General features: G+C 45.1%; 1 long non-coding RNA gene across 3 annotated transcripts; it reads left to right on the forward strand.

The window, feature by feature from the left end:
• Positions 1–205: 205 nt before the first annotated feature.
• On the forward strand, positions 206–12633 carry LOC101803625 (uncharacterized). Of its 3 annotated transcripts, none has more exons than XR_011810699.1 (6): positions 206–464; positions 845–8233; positions 8378–8487; positions 9025–9112; positions 9206–9430; positions 11341–12633. It is a non-coding gene; the product is annotated as an uncharacterized lncRNA (long non-coding RNA). The 3 variants fall into 3 exon arrangements; XR_005267265.2 differs by lacking the exon at positions 11341–12633 and having other exon boundaries at positions 845–8066; positions 8158–8233; positions 9206–10385; XR_011810698.1 differs by lacking the exon at positions 11341–12633 and having other exon boundaries at positions 9206–10385.
• The last annotated feature ends 5027 nt before the right edge of the window (positions 12634–17660 follow it).

The following is a 17660-nucleotide window of genomic DNA, read 5'->3' on the forward strand; positions in this document are numbered from 1 at the left end:
AATCACTGGTAAAAAACACTGTTGCTTTTAGTTTTCAGACTTAGCCTACTGCTCCTTCTCCTATGCAATGGTAAACAGCATTCCAGTGGTTTGACCTTTCTGGCAGAACTGATGTCAGCACAAGAAAACAATAATATTTCTTACCCCTGCTGTTCAGAACACACTTAAAATGAACAGGAAAAAAAAAAAAAAAGATTAAAAAAAAAAAAGAAAGCCAGCCTCTTCAGGCTTTGTACTGTCCAATCTATATTGGATGTTGTCTGTCCGTCCCTGTGAGGACCGACTGCCACGGCTGTGGCAACCCTGGACCATCTGGTGAAGGCATCACCAAGTTCATCAAACTAACATCAACTCTGAATGTGCTGTACTGCCTGTAAGGAGAAGAGACCCATGCTCTACCTGCAAAATACAAAAATACCTAGGAAGACTGCAAAAACTCACATCTCCACAAGATGCATTAAAAGGTAAATATTTTCTGAACTATTTCTGATGTTGTCTTGCTGAGAGGCTGATTAAAGCTTTAAGTGCAGCAGTGCTCAGGAATACTAGAGGCTGTTGTCTGCTTTTTACACAGAGTGGGAATCCCATCCAAACTTGTTAGCCTGTATTTATAGACAGCCATGGCACAAAATGTGGCCTGAATGTTAGCTGTCCAGGTTAACAAGAAATGGGTCTCATTTGCCGCTATAGAAATCTTTTCCAAAATCTCATGGAAAACCTTATAAAGCCCAGGTTAGCTGCCACATATGGGACCCATTAACTCCTCATTTCTGCTGGTTCTTAGCAAATTTTTGTCTGGTGACAACACATGAACTTTGTGTTTTTGTTTTGCTTCACACTGCAGAGCACTTTGTTGACTTGGTTTGGTTTTGGGAAGCTCTCGGCACAGCGCACAGCCCCAGTACACCCAGCAGGATCAGCTAGCCATGTTCAATCGTGTGGAACCACATTCAGCTGAGACGATCTGACCTGCCTTCCCTCTTGGGATTTCAGCGCTGGCCCTTGTTGTGCTGAAAGCTTTGCACCACGCAGCACAGAGGCACACCTGAGAACAGTGCGTTTGGACACCAATTGTATCCCAGCCTCCAGAAAGTAAGGGGGAAAACAAATTGCCCATCATAACACGGTCTCTGAACCACGTAGATACACACACACACGCTCAGGAAGTTTCACTCCCACCTCCCAAGGCAGCAGTGTGTTACACACCTATAGGTTACACACCTATCCCGGTGCTTGTGGCACATGCCTGCTGGGCAGAGCAGCCCACCCACACCAGATGAGATGTCACCGCCGTCCTGAGGGAAAATGGAAGAGGCTGCAAACAACTGCACAGACTTCTTCCCTTGGCACTGGCAGACACACTTGTGGCCCAGCATCCCTCAGCACGTGTCAGTGCGAGGCAAAGGCGCTGCCCCAGCAGGGCCCAGCACTGTGACTGCTGGGCTGCACTGCTGGGGGAGATGGGGAAAGCTGCACAGCATTTGGCAACACCACGTTTGTTGGAGCTGGTGTGATTAGCACTTCTTTTTCTTAACCTGCCTTTTCCTCAGAAGTGTGAATAATCAGAGGCTGGAGGGATTTTCTGGTCTTTGCTTTCTGCTTGGATGATACAGGGGCTCAGCGGACTGAATGTGCTTAACAGACGGGGATGCACACCTTGTACTCATGTTTATGGCTCTGAAATGCTCAAGCCCAAACCATTAGAAAAAGGGTTTGTGTATTTAGCCTGTCTCTGGGGAACAGAGTACAGGAAAGGAAAGGCAAAACCTGCCAGATATTGAAGGCCTTTCCTTATAAACTCAGGGCTATTTTTAGTTTTCTAATGTAAAAAGTCAGTGAGATGAAGAGTGAAGTGATCCGTTTCCAGCAGAATAAATGCCTGAATCTTCATTAATAATTCCTCATAGATGGCTGTGTGCCTTTATCTGACAGACTGACAAGCCACGCTAAACAACAGTTACTGCACAAATGGAAAAGATATCATCTCCCTACCCAGCCTCGTGGTGCTCCCATTGTCATGTTACATTAGGACCGGAGTCTCCACCTTCCCACAGAGACGTGGCGGCAGGCTTATTTTATTAGGACTTGCACAAACGTGCTTATGATGGATGAAGTTTAGTGCTTTGACACGGAAATGTATTTGGAAACTGGAGCTGATGCATGATACGAAGAAGGGGAGGGAAGAGAAAAAACAAGAACCCAAATGCATAATCTTACCCTCGATCTGCCTGTCAGTGATAATTAGAAAGGGCCTCTATCAAAATCTTAGCTGCAAGCTGCTCAGAGGATGGGATTTCATAGTTCCCAGCTACATGCCCAAGCTGTCTTTTACAAGGCTGGGTTAGTGGAAGTCAGCGACAGAAGGTCTATTCCTGGCCTCGATTGCCTTGTAAAACAGGCGCCTGCTCCTTACAGTAGCTCTCCTCACCTATGAGGCAGTGGAAAGGAAGACACTTGCCTTCTGCCACACCCTCACATCTGAGGGCAGAACAAGTTGGTTCGTCTACATGGTGCTGAAACCAAGCCAAAACCTGTCCAGCCTTTGGACCGGTTCAGACTGGGGTCCCCACTCGAGGGGCTGAGTCCATCCCAGCTGCTGGGGGAAGCGGCGTGAGCTCATCTGCAGCACCCATCTGTGACAGCGACTCTGCAGGGGAAAGGACTTTACAAGCTGCTGCTCTGGGCCAACTTTGAAATGACAAACACACCCTCTGCTACTGGACTGTTTACTTTCCTCCCTCTTCCCGATGTTATCGGTATTTCCTAAACCCTGCCTGTCAGGCATGCTTTGTTAATAACCCTCCAGTACTTTCAGAGCAAAGGTTGCCCAACAGCTTTCTCATCTTCCTGCTGGCTGTCAGGAGAGGAAATCACAGCTTTCAGGAGAACCTGACACAGAGGGAACTGGATAGCACGCTGGGGTCAAGGGTAAGAATGCACGAAGAAGTGAGAAAGCGCAGGCACCCCGACCGGCTGCACAGGAAGAGCTTTGCCTCTGCTTTCCCTTGTTTACTATGTCAGGATGTTCCAGGAAGAAACTCAGCAGGCTTCACCTCTGAAACAGCCAGCCAAGCACAAATCCCCGCTCACAATGCGGCACGAGGGAGCCAAAGGACAGCTAACAAACTTGGCCCAAGCTTGTGACATGACTTAGGTCTTTCCTCTTAAACAAAGGGGTCTGAAAGTGCTGTAGACAACACTGCCATCGCTTCACACAGCTGTTACCTTCCTTCTCAACTTTACTGCCATCTCTGAGATGTCCCAGTCAAAGCTGAGGCACTGATGTGCCAGCAGAATGCATTTACATCCACCTACCTCAGCGAAGGAGCCTTTGAGGGCTAAGAGGCCCTTCCTGAGACTACCAGTCAGAGGAAGAAAAAATGAAGCAAGGTTTGGAAAGGAAATTGCTTTAAGATGTGCTTCTGCATGAAACACATAGTGAGACTCTCTGGTCAACCAGCTTGTCCGCAGGTACATTCAGGTCACATCTACCAAGGTGGGACAAACAAGGAGACCAAGGATCAAACATTCACCAGGGCTGGAGCTGGCTGAAATAAGAAGGGCCTCTAACCACACTGCGTTCAGAAGTCTCAGCAAGGGGCATAATGGACTCTCCATCGATGGAAGATGCTAAACCAAGAGTGGGCACCTTCCTAGCTCCATCAGAAATACCAACCTGCTGAGCTGCTGTGAGGGACCTGTGTTCGGAGGGAGACTGGGCCCGATGCCACGACTCCCTTTTCTCTGGAAAATCTGGGTCCCCAGTCTCTTTTGATATCTTCTGGCAGTAGGAGCCCATTCATGTCTCCCCCACACACTGCTTCAATCAGCTCTAATTAGGCAGACTGTGTCTGAGCATAAATGAGATCCCCAGTCACATCCCTTTTAAAATACAACCATCTCACATTTTGTGAGTCAAATGGAGTTTTGCTGGAGAATTAAAAGGAGCGCTGCAGTGCAGCATTGAGTGATTCACAGGATAAAGTTTCCATGCGCTGCTCAAGAAAACCAGATAGAATTGAGCTTGAAGGAGTGAGGAATGGCTGTGTTTCAAATTACCTCAGTTCAGATTTAATAAAAATTCTCAAAACAGAAAACTGGAAGTCATTACAAAAATCGTGCTTTTCCCTCATGAAGATTTTTATAAAAGTGACAAGGCGAAGAAAGGGTTGATAATGGTTATCTGTTGTAAAAGTTTATAATGTACTTGCTGGGGAAAGAAAACAAAAGAGCATTCTTCAACAAATAACTGAATCCCACAGGAAAAACTAGGAAAAACCAAAACAAAACAAATACATGCAAACAAAAAAACAGGAAAAGCAGACCCAAAACAGTTTTCTCAGAACACAATTTTCTGCTGGAAGGTGGATATAATTATCTGTCATAACAAATTACAACGTTATGTTGTAACATTTAGTTATGAGCAAGAAAAAAAAAAAAGCACCTGTAATCTCAATAGCTATTATGTAAAGCATCTGTACACAACTGGAATGTCACCCACTTGACCTAACTAATACCTACCACCGCTTAGGATTGTCCTTATTGCCCGAGTCCAGAGCAGCTCAGCAGTACTTCAGTACTTCACTGAGTAGGAACTGAGGCACAGACAGCAGCAATGGCTTCAGCAGCACCGCAGAGGCACACAGCACCCCCCAATCCTGAGTATGCGCTGGGCCATGGCAGACCACTGGGCAGAGATGGCAAAAAGTAAACTGTGAATGTGAAGTGGAAACCCCTTACCTTCACATATTTTAAGTTGCTTGGCTCACATAAATTTGACATTGTTTTGTTTTCCCATTATTGGGAAAAATAGGGAAGGGAAAAATAGGGAAAAGGGAAAAAGGAGAGGGAAGAAGCCATTCAGCCTTTGGGATCCACCTGAGCACCAGACAGAAGCCTCTCAGGGACTCGAAACATTGAGTGATTTTGATCTTCCTGTTAATTGTTTCAAATTTGTTTTTCAGATAGCACAAGAAAGCCAAGGCAGTACCCAGGGGAGAGGCTGGCAGCTGTTCAAAGACCAGCCTCTGGAATATCTGACAATGTTGAGCACAAGTGTCCAGGAAAAAGAAAAATAAGCAGGCACAGGGAGAAGTCTATGGAGAAGCAAGCTACAAAGTAATCAGCCACCCCATATACTGAGCACACTTTCCAAGAGCATTCACAACCTTTGCCTTAACTGCTGTCCTTACCTTCCCTGCACAACGATGGCTTCAACTGTTAGAAGCCAGCTGCATTTCCTATACCCCAAGTCAAGGCTGGCGCATGCAGGAGCAAGTATCTACAGATTGAGACAAAAATCAAAACCAAAAAATATTGTCCGTCTGCAAACTAATTAGAAATATACACAGCTGATCAGGGTGGTAAGACAAGCCAAAAGAGCAACTGAGAGGAAGAAATAAATAAATGTGTGATGTACTTAAGAGGAAATGAATGCCATAGGAAAAAAGCAAGCTTCAGTTACAGGAGCAGGGATTGCTACCCTTTCAATTTCAAAATGTTCTTTAAATTGCCATTATTCTGGAGAAACTTTTCTAGCGAATAGCTGGCTTGGCTTTGAAAATATCATTAAACTTAACTCAAGATTCCAAGAAAATATAAAGGGTTAAACATACAAGGTAGGTAATTAAATGCCAAACCATTCCCCGTGAATTAAAGAAGCCTACCAGATCATAATGGTGCAGAACCAGGGTCCTGAAGGTGAAGCTCAGCTGTAGGCCCTCCTGCACCCTGTCCTCAAGCCACTGATTACAGATACAGGAGGGAGGTACCTGGGCAGAGGCTACTCTGCACTCTCAGGTTTTCTCTTCTTCTTTGCTAATAACTCTCAAAGTCCAGACCATGGTACTGACCAGTTTTGGTGAACTGCAGTTGAGTGACTAGAAGGATGAATAATGTCTCAGTATTAAGACAAATGCAGGATAAAAACAAGCAAACAAAAAAGTTTGGATTATGGACACTTGTGTTTTACATGGAACGCAATATTTAAACAAATATATAGCAATGGAAGGAGCTCTGGAGATGTACAAGGGAGAAATAGGCCTGCTTAGGCCACAGGAGAAGTACTTCTCCCTCCAAATTTCTCCGAATGAGCACCAGCAAGATACTTTTAGTCAAGGATCTTTCTACCACTGCTCATGGAAAAGAGTAAGTTCAGTAGCTGCCTATGATAAAACGGACATTACAAAAAATACAGAAGAACCGCACCCTAAAAGTTCCAAATCAAATTTTGGGACTTTGCATGAATTACTTGCAGAATGTAACTGATCTTGGTGGGTTTAGTCTTCCTTCTAGTCATTAAGTCATGGAGTACACAGAACATACTTTGTGTCCTCTATTATTCACAAAGCTGTTTTGTACAAAGCCCGTTTCTGCCTATAAACTCACGGTCAACTGCCTCAGTTACCTCTTGCAAATTCACTGCTTTTGTGGTGTCACTGAAATCACACAGCACTGGTTTTCACTTTGATGAAGTGACCACCAAACTCTAAAGCATTTAAACAATGCCCTCGGGAGGCTACAGAACTGGAACTTGGACAGATCATCGTAAGGTCAGATCTTCCCTGTCTCTGGGTTAACAGCAAGCACATTCAGAGAAGCTGCAAATACCCCAGAGAATTGTCTTTTCCCTACAGTGACAGCTCCTCATGATATTACTCTGTGATAATCTTCTACTAAGATCCAGAATCAGGAGCTCTTCTTTGCATGTATGTAACCACACACAGCCCCCAATACAAAACACTGACAGTGAAACTACGCAGCCTCAACAAGGTAGCAGAAAGCTGTGTGACTTCAGCCTATAAAGGCAAGCACGTAGGTATCACGACTTGCTGACACAGGAACTGAATTTGTATCTCCTGTTTCTCTCCCCTCACACCCACAAAATCTCTCCTAACCACATGACAGAATCTCTTTCAACTGCATTTAAAGACCACTCAACAGGCAGAAGTGATTTCAACTCATCTACTGCTGGTATGTGTGACAACTTCTTTCCTTCCAGAGGCAGAGGCTGTAAGTTGGGAGGAACACAGGTACCAAGCAGGAGCACACCATCCAAACCAAGCAAAGCCAGCTAATTAGCGTAACAACAAACAGGAGGAAAGGCTCAAGAAAGGGAGACTACAGAAATGAGCAGAAAAGCAGCACTTAACCAAATGGAGCCATGTAAGAGTCAGGGTCTAGGTCAGCCAGTTCTATGGAATAATTTCAAGAATGCACAAAAAATAGAAAAATTAGTCTTTGGCAGTGTGTAGCATGCTCCCCTTTTAGATCAAGAATCTACACAGAGAGCAACCCCTCAAGAGAAAAGGGCTGAAGCATCATTCCCAGAAGAGAATACAGAAGCCACATTGCCCAGGATCTTCCTAAATATCTTGTGAGGAAAAGGCTGTTCCTGGTGAGGGCGGAGATCTTTGTGCAAAACTGAGGGACAGATGCGAGGAGGCTCTCAAGCAGGTTGTCCAGCAGGAAGGATGTTTGTTCTTCTGGGGAGAAATCAACACAAACTCCTTTGCTAAACTAGCCTTATGCTTATCACCTCCACATAACAATCCAGATTGTAGAGGATAAAATAACTCCAAACTGCTGATGGCTGGCAAACACTGTCCCTTTAACAGCCAAAAAAAAAAAAGCCAGAGTAAGAGTCCCTCCTGCCTCTCACACCCAGGATAGGCTCTCAAATAAAAGTGCTATTTGTACCAGAATCCAAGGATAGCAACAAGTCTCTTCCTAAATTACACAAAAACCTTTTTTTTTTTCTTTTTTTTTTTCCTCCCAGCTACTCACTCCTTTCCTCTTCCTCCTTTTTACGTGCTTCAGTGGGCCCCACAGGTTAACAGTCTCCAGCTGTGTCCACTCACCAGACACTTATCCCTCAGCTGTCCGCTCCCAGCTCTGCAGACCTGACACAAAGTGGAGTTTTGGCCTTGGCTCAGATGTTGCACTGATAAGGACCATGGAAATACCTTCAGTTAAAATAAACAATATTACATCAGCCTCTTCCATTTTAGGATACCCAAGTCACCAAAGCATAAGCTCTAGCCTCTGTCTTACCTCCCTGCCTCACTGTAAGAAAGAGAGGGGGGCCATATTTGGACTAGGTTAATGCCCAGGATGAGGAGCCTCCCTCGATGGCTGGAGTGTGCTTTGTTTTTTCAGGGCCTTTTAGAAATCAGAAAACACCGTGTTTACAGCCTTTCTGGAGAGGGATTCTGTGAGTGTGCAGCAGCAGCAGGTCAGCTTGCAGCAAGGCCGGATGCACAGCCAGTCTGTTCCTGAGGGCACTCCTGAGCTGGGGTGCTTGCCGTGGAAATCTGGCATTGGAGATCTCTCCTCCATGAGAAAACTTTTTTTTTTTTTTTTTTTTTTTTCTTTCCAGCAAGCACTTGTGGATCTTAAAATGCAAATTGCCACACAAACCAGCTGGCTGTGCGTGATCTTCACCAAAATGGTGAACAACACCTGAGGACCTCATCCTGGAAAGTACATGTAAGAAGTGCCACAGTAGGGTGGTTTTTGTGATATCCTCATCAGTGGGAAAGAGAAAATAATTTGTCATTCCTTGGTCTGATGGTACCTCTATTCAGGGAACTCACAGCCCCTGCTGACTGTTTCTCATTCCACATGAGCTGACAAGAAGCTTAGTTGAAGCCATCCAGCAACTGCATCGATGCAATGAGATCCCAGCTCACAGCCCAGTGGTTCCTGCAGGAGCCTATGAAAGCTCTCCTGCCTGTCCTGGTGCACGAGGGGCATTTGGGAGGCTGAGAGCTTAGGATGTGACTAAAGAGAATGCAAATATCAGATGAAACCCACAAACAAGGCAATGAAAGCTGAAAAATATTTAATTGAATCTCTGTAGCCTTGACTTAGAGCAAAACGCACTTCCAGACTACTGTCAATAAATGAATCCCCCAAAAGTGTGAAGTGTGCAGCAGTGCAAAGAGCAGCAGTATTTTGACATCAGTAACATGATAGGGGCAGTAACTAGAAGTGTTTGAAACATTTGTTTTAATTTTCTTTTAGGTTTATCTAAAATTTAGCCCTTTCTCCTCTGCTGGAGAGAGCCTATTCACTGTTGTGCTTCTCAACGTGCAGCTCAGAAGGCAGAAAGGTAAGAGCAGTCAGCAGTACGGGAAGCCTGCATTGGGCTCTCTGGACAAGGCACTGACCAAGCCTTTTTTTTTTTTTCTCTTGTTGGAATGAGGATGAATTTTTCCTGCTAATTCCTGAAAAGGATCCCACCAGTCCTCAGGCCAAAAAGAAGTGAAGAAAAGTCCCAGTGAAGGAAAGCCCCAAGGGTAGGAACCACTTCTGGTTGCAAAGCTGACAGCACTTTCGCTCTTGGGGAAGCTGAGAAATGTGCCAAGAACCTGGAAGGCTCCACGTTTCAGCAAAGACTGAAGAATAGCAAGAAAAAGGAAGTTAGAAGGTGACAGGGTGCTTTAAAACTTATATTGAGGTGCACAGTTGTTGTAAACTGTTTTTTCTAAACCTTGCAAAGCCTCATGTTACTACATCTCTGCTTTCTGTAGTTCCCTCATCAAGCAGTGTTTTGGGCTGTGTTTCTTTATATTCTGTTTGCTCATGCAGATGTCTGATTTGGGGCAAAATCCTGCTGTTCTGCCTGTTTCTCCTTTTCATCATGTCCCGTGAGTTGCTCCTACATAGTTTATATGGAGTAGACATATGAAGCTGCCTTTCCAAAGCAGCATAAACCTTCCCTTCCGAAGTGCTCAGACAAGGTATGTTTTACAGCTTCCCCCCGACACATGACTGCCATTTGGTTTGAGTCTGCTTACACTAATCACCCAGGCATGTCTCAGTGAGTACAAGCATAACAAAGTGGCAGTCAGTAACATGAATACATTGAAAATGAATATATTGCACTTATGAAAGTAAATATTGAGCAACTTGAAACTTAAACATAGTCCAGAAGGCTCTGCTACAAACACCCCTCAGATCACGCCTCTGAGAAAGTCACCAAAGTCAGAAGCAACTGCAGAGCTGCAAAGCTTTATATACAGTTTTTCTTGACACGACGCCAGGAGAGGGTCCGTTTGCAAATCACTGATGTAAACTAGGATTTCTGGTAACTCCAAAATAGGCCAGCGTTACAATGCGTAGTTTCATCTCCTCTTTAAGTGCGACAAACCTTTGTGGGAGCTGTTGCTCTTCTACAAGTTACTTGTCGCTGTCCACAGCAATTGCCTTCCCCACACTTTCTCTGGAGAAAAAGTTCATCGCTGGGACTGTATCTGCTTTTATTCTGAAGGTTAATAACTATTTTCTTTGCAAGAAAGCAACTGTCTTGCCATTTTATTATTATTAATTTTTTTTGGCCGTAATCCTAAATGGAATAAAGGCAAGAGTTTTCATATACTAGATATTTGAAGGCTTTGAAGATTTCACTTCACAGAACAAGTAATTTTAGAGTTTCTGACAGATGGATTTTCTGTGGTCTGAGGAAGAAAGGGCAGAGAGGCAGCAGCAAAGGGTACCATGCTTAGAGAGATATCCAGTTGTGCTGATGAAGCACGTATAGCGAAAGGGAGAAATGCTGGCTAGGGTAGGGCTAATTCAGTAGGAAGAGATCAACACCATGGGCAGCACGCCAAGAAGCAACAATAAGGGATACGTGTCTGGCTGCAAAATGGAACTTGGGAAATACATTTTCCTAGCATTGCTAAGTAGGTGTTAATTCATTAAGAGAGTCTACATCAAAAGATGCTACTGCTTGTTATGGTATTACAGCTAAAGGATTGTCATTTCAGCTCCCTGTTTTTGCAATTTTTGCACATTCAGTCCCTCCAATCCAACAAAAGATCAGAAAAAACAATGAAGGATTGATTGTAAGGTTGGGTTGACAATGGGTAAAAGGTTGACAAGTAATTGGTGGGAAAAGCATCGACAAATAATGGCTGTGCACGTGCAAACAGTCTCAGTGTCTGTCAGTATGACGGACAGATACCTTCTACCACAGAAGTAGGATGGTTAGCCTAACATTCAGTGGGCAGTCTGCTTCTAAACAGCAGGGACAGCCAAATGTAGATCTGGTTTGGAAAATAAATTTACCAAAAGTGAAGATGCAGAGATGTCCTGTCTTAAAGGAACATATAAGCCATGAAATCCCCTTCTTTGTTTAGGAAGTTTAGGAAGACTCCAAACAGATCCTAAATTCAGCAGAGCTTTGAGTCCTCGCAAAAATACCATCAATAATAAAAAAAATTCTGAAGTTAAGGAAAAGCTGCTTGCTGAATTTGTTTCTTGATGAATTTTCTTGCTACCTCAATAGCTTTTTTAATTAAATAAAAAGCATTAATTCTCCCCTGTCCATTCCAGCTGTGCAAGAGATGGAATGCAAACAAGCGCGAGCAGGGAAGAAGCGACGCTTTCACAGAACAACACCGGCACGCCTGCTATGGCTGAGCTGACTGCTGCTGCTCCAGCTGTTATTCCCCAAAATACCATTTTGAAGAGGCAGGTTTTTTGTAAGAATGTGGTGGTCTCTCCCACCCCAGGTGAAGTTATCAGTAAGTTAGGCAGTAGCACATGGGAAAAGAAAAGGCTTCAGATATCTAAAAAAAATCAGAGTAACTATTATTCTTTCAAGGTAAAAATAGCCATGTTAGGCTGTACCCATCCCACTTGCCTTTTGATATCTCAGCTGTAATCAGAGAAGCAGGACCCTCTGCCAAAGTCTCCGGTATCTGGGGGAATGATCATTCAAGGTGACAAAAACTTAGTCCTGACCAAGTCAGGTGTCAGAAGGTGAAAGGCTGCATCCATTAACAATGTGAGTTCTTATCTGCACTGTCATCCTTAACCACAGGGAGACGTGGTCAGACCTCCCTTCCATCGGCACCTCAGCCAATCTTGCTGAATTATGTCTTCTGAAGTTTGAAAGCTTTTGTCTGCAGAGGCTTGACCCTCCACTAACAGCTGAAAGCTGGGTTTGAAAAAAATCGAGCCTTAAAATTCCAACTGGAAAGTGAATGTGAGCTTTTTACCTTGTCGTTTCACAGTCAAAGCACACGGCATTCAAAGAAAAAGCCAGAAAGATGGGAGGCATGCAAGGGATGAAGAGAGAAGAGTTTTCCCTTTTTTTAAATGAAGTAATTAGCTTAGTAAGTACAGGAGGAGGAGAGAAAAGAAAGGGAGATCCTTTTGTTAAGCATTTATAATACGATCCTCTCTCCTGCCAGGTGTGCTTGCAAGATGTTACCAGATTGCATGCACTGATGAAGGCAAGGAGCAGGGCACCACTAAATTATCTCCAAAGGCACCCATCTGGGGAATCCTCGTTTCTAAAAGCAGAAGATGTTCTGTCTGCATGCAGTGCATTTTTTTCAGGGGCTGGCAGTCACAGTGGACACCACCGGCTTTCCTGTAGCAAACATGGTTTTAAATAATGGATGGAAACCTTTGGTTACAACGGGCAGTTTCCCAGGCTTTTACAGCTGTTATGATTAGCACTTTGATTAGGATGGGACAAGGACTGGGGAGCTGGCAAGCACTGAAACAAACCAAAAGCCCTGAAGATATTGAAGTTCCCATGAAGTAGTTCTCTGCGTGTTGGATAATCTTTAGCCAAACAAATCTTCTATACAATAAAACTTCAATGTATTCAGCGAATGCTCAGAATAACAATTGCCTATGTTCTTACTGTCCAGGAGCATAAACAAACAGCAGATTTACATCTCCCCTATTACCTTCAGCAAAAACCTCTTCTAAAACAAGGTCTCCAGCCCCTGATTGCATCTTGAATTTCAATATTGCAAGACAGAGCTAGACCCTGCAAAGGGAAGAGTTATGAGTAACTATTTTATGAGCTCCTTCTCTTTGAACCCTGCCTCACACACTGCTCACCAGTCACACAGCCTTGCCTCTGAGCTGCTTTGTCAGAATATAATGGGCAGAAGTTGGAAGCACAGCTCAGTTCATTGTAAGCACTGTGTAAACCTCCAGGGTAATTGAAATGATACATATTGCAGGAGTTGTTTGAATAAAAGAATATCCAAAAAGAAGAGAAAAGAGCAGAGCCAGCGTAAACTGTTCTGAAAGCAAAGGTGAATGCGTTGTCATAAAACCTTGAGGCCTAAAAGAGGAAACCTACCCTGCAGGGACATTTGAAAACCTCTTGGGAAAACTTCTTACAGGGACCCACACTGCATGGGGGAGGAGGGAAGTGGGGGTGTCTGTGCTAGCCAAACACATAGGTAAGCGCACAGAGACAGCAGGAAATAATTACATTTGGAGCCAGTTCTGCTGCAAGAAGCAAAATGAACCATTCCTGAAAAGGGAAAGGAAAGGAGCCTCACTGATTCCTGGAGTGTGTGGGGCACAAGAAAGGATTTTTTTTTTTTTTTTAAAAAGAGAGGTGGGAGGAAAGGATCTTCACTGCACCTACAGATCTCCATTTCCTTAGCTGCTCCCACACTCTGCCTTCCTGTACCTTTCTCCACATGCCCTCATGCTCTCCCTTGTACATTCTCACAAGAAAAAACTTTTTAATATTTTTGTTATCCCTCTCACTATGTTATCTTCCTTTTCACCCCCCTCCCCTCCTTTCTTCCAGCTCCTCCTCTTCCCCTGCGTCATTAAGCTCATGGAAGCCTACATTTCCAGTCCACACTTCAGCAGCTGAGAGTTGAAGATGAATCAAATTAAAGCAATTTCAATAAAAGTTCAATTTGCAAAAAAAAAAAATAATTATCTACATATTTCAGGTGGCTCCAGGCTATGCAACTGTGTGGAACGTTTTGACAAATTAGTTTTAGATATAGAAAAAAAGGAAAAGAGAAAAGTTGTGTTTTTTTTTTTTTTTTTTTTTTTTAACAAAAACAAAAAACGGTTTCACCATTTTAAAAACACTGCTTGCTCCTTATTCTCTTTTTTGTCTGAAAGTGTTTGTTATTTGTTCTGCCTACGTTCATGATACAGCCTTTACTTTGTACATGTCAGAATGTATTGTCATTTCAACTTTCTTTTTAGAGACTTTGCCATTCACTGTAACCCAAGACTCCCTCACTTCTTGTTCAATCTCTTTGAATATTATCCCCTTCCTGCACACGGACCAAGGGCTATCTGTGACTGCGATCTTGCCCCTAGTAACACAACCAAGGTTGCACACAGGCTTTACACTCAGCTTTCAGCACAGCATCTCTAAACGCTTCCTGTTCAGCCAAGGTCTCATGCTGACTCTTACATTTTCTCATCTCCACCCTTTGCCCCAACCTTTGTGGCACCTTGTCCTGTCAACACCAATTCAGAATAATGTAGCAAAAATCCCATTTCGACAGGATCCTCCAGGGGAAGCACATACTGTGAGCTTCTCTGATGCTGTTCCAAATAACTACAGAAATGCAGCATCGAAGAAATTGCTGTAAGATGAGTGCCAGACTGGTTAAAATCATGCAAAAGGAATACATACTGTTAGAGGCTCTCTCTCCAGCTGGAGGAATACTTGAAGCAGGATCCAGCACGGATCTGTCCAGGGTCATCTTTCATTTCATTAATGACTTAGGTGAGAGATTTGAGCATACACTCAGAAAACGGACATATGACATTGACGTGACTTGTTCTTACTTTAATTTTCCACAAGTTAGAAAAAATAAAAGTAAAACAGCCCTGAAAAGCTGTAATATAGAGCTGAAATGCTTTACTCCCTTCTTTTTGGTCCTGTCTTTAAGGTCCCTGCCTTTAAGCACTAGTGGAAGACACAGGTTCCCCAAACAGCCTTTCAAAGAATTAGTTACTGATTTGCACTTGTGTTAAGCTTACATATTCAAGAAGTTTTAAATATTTTCTTTTCCTCTTAAAAGCACAAAGGCATTTGTGTTTTTCCCTCCTTCCCTTTCTGACTGCAGAGGTCAGCTGATCTCCCATTAACTTTCTCAAAAACACATTGCATGTCCCCAGGTCACTAGCTTTCAAACGACGCCAGCTCCATAAAAATCTCATGAAGTCTTTCCTGAGAAAACCACTCGCTCAGACAGTCTTGGGAAATGAGGACAGAGACTTAATTTTGAAAGTCTATCTAGTGTGCGGGGAGGCTGCTGGTCGGCAGCCCCCAAGGTGGCAGTCCCCCACGTGCACCACTGAGCCTGGCTCAGCCCTGCCAGCCCTGCTGCAGAGGATGCAGCTGATTTGGCATGAGGGATTCTTCTCATCCAGGGCTCCTGTGCCCGCTTACTGAGGTGCTTCACTGGCGGTTTTGTGCTCCTGCTCGGTGGGCTACTCTTGCTCAGCTTAAAGCAGGCACTTGAGAGCTTTTGTAGCTTGGGAACAAAGCAATCAGCACCTAGGGAGATTGGAGCCCTTCTTGAAGAAGAGCTGCTGGGGAGCAAGGTAACTACAGGCAGTGTTTGGGAGCCAGACGTTCAGCAACAAACTTGGCCTAAGCTTTCAAGTCGGCCTTCTCAGGGCAATAATTACTTGGTTGTAAGGAAAGGTGAAAAGTTTTCAATGCACTCCCAATTCTCATTTCATTTATCAGTTCCTTGAGCCTCTCAGCTCCCCTCAGGCATCCTTTTCTCTGACATTTCTGCCCCCAGCAACCTGAATATGCCTCCCAGGCACTCTTCATTACTGCAGTAATGGCTAGGCTCCTCTCCTATTAAGTCACCAGCTTTCTTTGCGCTCACCCCCCTCCAGCCCAGGGCTTCCGAGTGCTTCCCACAAAATCTCTTTCCCCAGCACAAGCTTCCCATCCCTCTGGATTCTGCTCTCCTGCCCTCCCAGCACCGCACTCCTAAGCTGTTAATAATGCATCGCCAGGTGCCCTGCGTGCTTCTGGGAAGCTGAGCACCACATCCTTAGTGCCTTATCTAAATATTTCATGGGCTGAACTACAATCTCTTCTCAAAACATTGCTTTACCAAGCCCTTCAGATTGCAGCTGAGTCTCTGGTGATGTTTTCAATGGTGAGCCCCCCAAAGATTGCTATTTATGTCACATGCTGCTCAAAAATACATCCTGCTCGTGCGCTGCCTGCTTCTCATGGCAAGCGACAAGCTTCGCTGTTAGCAGCGAGCATGTAATCACACACTGTACAATTCCGCTTCAGCTGTAATGATTTCTTAAAGATTTTTAAATGACCTAAGTGGTGAATATCGGGGCATACGGACCGCTTTGTAATCCTGTTTGTCCTCAGAACATCACCGCTAAGTGATATCTGCGGCACCAAGGCTACCATTGTGATTATAGCCTCCATAAGGCTCCAAGTGTCCAACAAAGGGAATTCATTCAGGTCAAAACAGTATTTGAATGCCATTATGGCTACAGGGGGCTGCCTGGCAGTGCTGTGCCGACTTGCTGGTGTGTTAATTGGTAGTCACAGATGTGGGCATTGAAAAGGAGCGGCTGGAAGTTGGGTGAAAGACAAGCTGACATAATTAGTGAGAGTTGGTGAGGAGACGGACACAGCCTTGCAGGCAAAAGAAGCTCCCTGCTTGCTAGCTAAAAAAGCATCTCTGTCTCAGGCTGCAGGGGTCGCTTGCTGAATCTCGCTTCCATCTGCTTGGAAGATGGCTCTCCAAAGGTGGCAGACCAAATCCCGCGCCCAGACAAAACACGCCTCCTCTGTAGCACAAAGGGGGAGCTCTGAACAGAGGGAGAGAACAACTGTGAAATCCCATCTGAAGCGAGCACAAACACGTGAGCCAGGAGAGCCCTTGGTGTGGAGACCCCCCGAGTACAGCTTGTTAAAGTGGTTTCCCTGATTACCAGAAGAGGCTACTCGGTGGCACGACATGCTATCTGCTCCCTGGGGACCTGGTGGTGGGCTCCTCCTCCATCACCCCCAGCTGGCTGCTGCTCCCAGAGGCTGCCCCACAACCAGACCGAGGCCCCGGCCAGGCCAGCACCTCCATGTGGACCGAGCTGAGGCCTGGGAGCAAAGCTCAGCCTGTGCTCAGCAGAGAACATTGCAGCCCTGAGAGGTTCATCCCAGGCACGCACCCCCAGTGCCCTGCCTGGGGAGCCCAAGCGCGTCCTAGCAGAAAGCAGGCTGCAGAGTGCCGGGCACGCCTGGGAGGCCTCTTCCTTTACACCACATCTGCTTTCAGACATCCTCTTCACCTAAAAAAGTGGCCCAGGCACGGGGCCATGGCTCCTGCCCATAGCCAGTGACCTCTCCCCAGCCTGCACAGCACAGAGCCCGGATCCCAAAGCTAAGCCCTAACTCTCACAGGGGAGTTGAATTCAATGTCAGCAGAAATCAACCTCTTTCTGAAGGGGAAGACGTCCCTGCAATTCTCCCCCCATTAAGCCAACCTAGCTGGACTTCTGTTTGGCACACACCATTTCTTAGGGAATTCTTCTCTCCTTTTCCCCATGCTCCACTTTACTTTGTCTGTGATTTTTTTTTAATTCCTTGTGAGACCCTTTCAAGGCAGAAGCACCGACCAGAAAGAAAAGCCCATTATCCAAGGCCCAGTCCTTGTGCAAGCTTGAAATTTGAATTAATAGGAATTGTTTACCTCCACCTCCTCGAACAGGACAACCTCTGCCCACTCCGTGCCCCACAGACAGGAGCCTCCTGCTGTGCCCTGCCTTCCCCTAGCCTGGCGGTGCAGAAGGTTCTCCTAATCAGGACTTGGATCCCTCGTGTTCCATTTAAGCCCATTCCTTCTCCTCGTCTCTACTACGGGCAAGGAAAA

Source organism: Anas platyrhynchos, chromosome 7 (genome assembly GCF_047663525.1).
Source record: "Anas platyrhynchos isolate ZD024472 breed Pekin duck chromosome 7, IASCAAS_PekinDuck_T2T, whole genome shotgun sequence".
NCBI lineage: Eukaryota > Metazoa > Chordata > Aves > Anseriformes > Anatidae > Anas > Anas platyrhynchos.